The following is a 6,041-nucleotide window of genomic DNA, read 5'->3' on the forward strand; positions in this document are numbered from 1 at the left end:
TAGTAGACTATTCCCAACACTTTAGACAAATATTTCCTATGAATCTGGAGCCTAAGCTCTGATACCACATTTGTCACGACCCAACCTATGGGCCGGACTGGCACTAGGACTGGGCCAGCCTAAAGCCCCTGAGGCCCATAGTAAGCATAACTATTCCTCAACCCAACTCTAAGGCCCATTTGAGCCCAATTTCAAGAATTCAATTGAACAGAGTCTGGCCATAAAATTGACCTTTTAACGGGGAGTTTTTGACTCACCCGACCTGTAAACACAATATATAATCAATTGGGAAGCTCAGCTCACCCTCCACATACTCATAATAACATAAAGTCAAATGGGAGCTCAGCTCCCTCATCCAGTCAAACATACATGCATATAATAAGTTTACAGTCCAACATGGCAAATTATATTACAGACCCAAATCAAATAAATATTTATAACACATGCGGAAATTCTAGGAGTTAACAGAATTAGGGGAGAGCAGTTTTCGGTTTAAACCGAAAAACCAAACCGAACCGATTAATTCGGTTCAATCGGTTCGGTTTTAAAATTTAATCGGTTCGGTTCGGTTTATAATTTTGATAATTTCGGTTAATCGATTCGGTTCGGTTATTTTCATAAAAAATCAAAAAAACCGAACCGAACCGAAATTATTAAATATATATAGGAAATAAAAAAATCGAATCAAATTGAATCGAATCGAATCGAACCGAACCGAAATCAAAGAAAACCGAACCTTTAGATTTTTGAGTTTTGATTTCTAATTTTTTTTGTTTTTATGTTTTTATTATTTAGATTTAATGTTAAAAATATGAAATTTTATAAATTTCGGTTTGATCGGTTTGAAACCGAACCGAACCGAAATTCATCGGTTCGATTCGGTTCGATTTTCTCTTCTTAATCGGTTCGGTTCGGTTTTTAAAATTTTTGATTTTCGGTTTTATCGGTTCGGTTCGGTTCGGAACCGAACCGACCATTTGCACACCCCTAAACAGAATTATACAAATATTACAGACATTAATAGACGACCTGCGAAGAAGAAAAGCAGGTTAACCACAACAATAATCCTCCTGTAGCCTGGAAAAATAATGAACAGGAGTGAGCGTTCGACTCAGAAAGTAAAATATCAATTTTAACCATAATCTCTATAGCTATCTAAAGCTAATGCACCATGTGGAGTGAAATGCAACATCGTCATAAATTTCATACAAATCACATCAAAAAGGCAATTTGGAGCACTCACACACCCAACACTGTCAAACAATACATATATGGGAGCTGATCCCCTATACAACCCTCTTAATCCAACCTCTGCCAGCGAAGATCTCAAGTCGGACTTTCGCTTAATAAACCAATACGGGGTCCCAGCGAAGAACTCAAGCTGTGTCTACCCCGAAGGACCTGGTCCCAGCGAAGATCTCAAGCCGTGTCTACCCGTCCTGTCCATATCCAACACTATACCACACGCACGCCAACGCACACACACTGCTCCAAATTACCACAAACAATATCCATGGCACTTCAACATTTATAAATGCAATGTAAAATGTGCCTAGTGTTTAACTACATAGATTCATACATATAAGTGATGCATGGGTATGCTTGAACATAAAATAATATCGAAATTATAATTAAAATTAATATTTTACTCACAGACTTAATCAAAGTCACTGTGGCAGTTGGACGGAGGAGGAAGGCTGTCCCGGCTCACCTGACAATTTTTATTACAATTATTTAGTACATTTGACTCAATACAAGCTAAGAAAAAGATCAAAGATGTCCTAAGTTCTGCTGAAAATCCGGCAGAGTCTCCCTTATACTTAAGACCTACCCAACCTGCAAAAGGGCTTAAAACACACTTCTATATCCATAAACTATACACCCATAACTCAATCACATCACACAGCCCCTCCTGGGCCCATCCAAACAGTCATCAATCACAATATGTAAAATTACAGTTTAGTCCTCATAATTTAACCCTTTTTGCAAAAACTACCTAAATGAGTTCTAAAAATTCTAAAACTTTGCTCCACGGTCCTTAGCATCATTACTAAGCTAATACAAAAGGAATTATAATTTTTTGAGCTACCACAAATATTTTATGAATTTTTAATCCAATTCAAGTACTAGAAAATTACGAAAAAGTAAGGTTCGGGTTTACCCATGCCGATTCCGACTCTGGGGACGCGCTTGGGACATCTGACAATGGAGGGGTAGCTAAAATCTTGACCCAATTCCAAGACTTTTTTGGTAGCCTGTCTGTCTGGCCGGAAATTCTCGGACCTGGGCAACAGTCGAATTTCTGCGAATTGAAGGTACCTACACGAAGCCCACAACATGGGGGTTAGTACATAATTTTTATGGAATTTTCTAAGCTCATTTAGTGCTCGAAAAAACACTACGAAGTTTCATGGGACCCACCAAAAAACAATGTCGGAAAATTTTGAAATTTATATTTCCACGAAGCTCTCGACGAGTGGAGCGCTCTGGTACTCTCGGTTTTCTTGTGGCGTTCACGGTTTGTGAGAAATCTAGCCCAAAAGTCAAGATGAGCTAAAATTTTTCGGACAAAAATTGGGTAAACCGCTTGATGGATTTTGGTATTCTTGGTGTCTATGGAAAGCTCTCGAGGTGTAAATGAGTTTAGACACAAGACCTGGCCTAAACAGTGGCCGGATCGATCGGATTTTGGCCGGGAAGCCAAAACGGCGCGCATGAGCAGGTGGTTTTTCAAGCGCATTTTCAGGCCACCTGGGACGTCAGCCGGCCGTGGGGAGGCATTGGGGCGCTCTGGCGAGGTGGGGAGGGCTGGGTGGCGACGGCGCGGCCTGGGGAGGAGGGAGGAGAGAGAAAATGGGAGAGAGAGAGAGAGAGAGAGACGAGAACGCGCGGGGAAGGGAAGAAAAGAAGAAGAAGGCCGGTCCGATTCGACCGGTCCGATCCAGTCCAGTTCGATTTGGTCGATCCGATTCAAGATACAAAATTTTGAATTTTTTACTCTGCCTTGGGACTGAAAACGAGGCCAAAAATTCCGAAAAAATTCTAGAAAACTCAGAAAAATTTGTAGAGTCCAAATATATTTTTAATTTTGCCATGTGGTCATTAAATTAATTTTTAAAAATCATCAAAGTTTTATATTTTTGAAAAATCGAAGCCGATTTCTAAAATCCGAAAAATTTCAAATAATTTTCTAAAATTTAAATAAAATAAAATATTAATATTTTTTCACAAAATAATAATTTAAAAATTAAGGGTGTTATAATATTTTAATAAAATTGTCATGATTTTGTTAAATGATGTGCGCCTTCTATGTCTCGCATGTGTGCATGTATTCTTAACAAATTAAAAAAATAAATAAATTTGAGTCTATTTGATGGGGATGTCATATGCTTTCGAGTGGTTGGTCTAGTCTTAGGGATCCCACACATCAGTTTTGGACAACGCGTTTGTGAAATATAAGACTTAATATGTTTTAACAAAATTGCCATGGTTTTATTGAAAGTGTGTGTTTCATGTGTGTGCAAGTATTTTTAACCAACTCATAAAAAAATAAGAATCAATTATTTATATTCGTTTATTTAATTTGTATTAAATTAAAATTGATTTTAATTATTAGTTAGATTAAATTACATTTATAAAATTAATTAGAGGCAATTTGATTAGTCTTTCTTTATATTTAATATATAGAAAATAGTGAAGTTTCGAGTTTGAACTTATCTACTCATTATGAGATTATTCACCTTTATAAATTAAAAAAAAAAAGTTACCATTCGCTATATAACTCATTAATTATTACTTGATTTATTATGCTATTATATATATATAACAACCAAAGCAGAACCAAAACCTCTAATTATAAAGAAAAAAAAATCATAAAAAAGAAAATGAAAAATGTTTAAAAACTCATTGAAAGTAGTATTATTAATGAGTTTTAATTCATTAATATTAAAATCGTTTTCAATTCGGATTTTATATATATATATATATATATATATATATATATATATACACACACTTCTGGAAGATATATAGAAACAAAAAATGATGCGGATCACTACTATTAGACATTGCATTGTGTAAACTGATTTCTTGTTACATTGAAATAGGGAAACTTCAAATAATTTTTTTTTTTTAGTTTTTCTTACCGACTTAATTATATGAAGCCCTAATTATGTCAAACAGAATCCACAGATCTCTCAATTGATAAATTGAAATTATCAATTATATAAAGCTTATCTCAAATTAGAATTATCAATTATTCTTGTGATAAGATTGGATAAGTATAGATTTGTTAAATTCGGAAAGAGTGTCGGTCAAATTACAATTTAACAATTAGTTTGTATTTTTTATTTTTAATCCAATGCGAGCTCAATTATACAGCCTTATGGGCGGCTAAAACTCATAACCTCGTCCGGACTCTGATACCATGTTAAATTCAGAGAGAGTGTTAGTCAAATTACAATTTAATTCATTTTTAATTTGGACTTATATAAGTTATTAGATTGCTTTACACATCAAAATGACTAGTCAAATCAATGTTGCAATCAAACCACTTATATATTGTCTTTTTACTTCATATTATTTCAATGTGGAATTCCAACAAGATTAATATTTAGATTTAAAAGAAATATTCTAAGGGGTAGAATCTTATAAAATTGTTGATCATCTAATCAGAGCATATGGACAGTCATAGTTTATTCATACAAAATGATAACTAAAATGAATAAAAGTTTTCTTTTTTATAAAAAAAATTATAAAAATTAATGTAATTAACAAGATTCAATCAGGGTCTTCATTAAATTAGTGTAATGGCCTGAGCATTGTGAGAGCCTCTAAACTTGAAAGGACACGTATAAAGAAAGTGATTTTTGGTGCAACATGATGGAAGAAATAATTATAGTGGTTAAGATTTGAAGCCAACCTTGAATATAAATTATATATTCATGGATTGGAGCTACCTTTTCACTGTGGCCACTCTATGCAAATGGCTAGTGAGCACGAGGCATGACTAATGACCATTTCAATTAGCCTGTCCACACTTAGAATCCAAAAAATAGAATTTCTTAATCATGGGGACCATCTACATGTAGCTTGGGATTGATGGGGAGAAGGAATCAAAACATGGGTTGGCATTCTTTTTTCTTTGGAAATATCTAATGATACTGTTGATAGATAGGCTTTATATATATTTATACATTGACTTGATGCCAACATGGGAAGTTTCTCTTCTCTTTCTCAAAGGTTCTAATCGAATATCATTTACTTCAACTAGGTATTTAGCTTCTTCTTCTTCTATTTTCATCTTTATTACCTTCTTATATATATATATAGAATATTGAAATGATCATTAATTAAGGTTAAAGATAAATTATTACTTAGTCTTTATATCACTGTAATAAATTTAAGTTTTAACAACACTTTTTTAATATTATTTTATATGTGATATTAAAATAATAAATAATATTAAAATAAAATATTTAGACATCAAAATATTATGTAAAATAATAAATAATACATGCAGTATCATGCATAATGGCTCTATAAATTAATGTGTAAATGCTGTTAAAAACTCCCAAGTCATGAGATTTATGCATATCATTAGGTACTCGTTGATAACTTTTATCATCAACATGTTAAATTTTTAAAAATATAATATATATATATATATATATATATATATATATATATATATTGAAAATAAAGAATATGTTATTAAAGTTTAGATTTATTGTAGTGTATTTTAATATTATTAATTATTTTATTTCTTTATTTTAAAAATAAATTAAAAAGTTTCTCAATTTTATTTTCATCAAAACTTTCGTCTCTTTGAGTCAGATTAGAATTGATTTGTAAGTTATAAATGTTTTTAGTAAAAATATTAACTTTTTAAAAAATTTTAATATTTTTTCATTTAATTTTTGAATTAAAATTTGAATTAATAACTCAATTTAAATAAAATTAATTTTTTATCCTTTTTTATGGGCACTATATTTATATTTTTACTTAAAAATCTTCATTAATTTTTAATTTTTGTAATCTAT

This window comes from Hevea brasiliensis, chromosome 15, assembly GCF_030052815.1.
Source record: "Hevea brasiliensis isolate MT/VB/25A 57/8 chromosome 15, ASM3005281v1, whole genome shotgun sequence".
In the NCBI taxonomy this organism is placed as follows: Eukaryota; Viridiplantae; Streptophyta; class Magnoliopsida; order Malpighiales; family Euphorbiaceae; genus Hevea; species Hevea brasiliensis.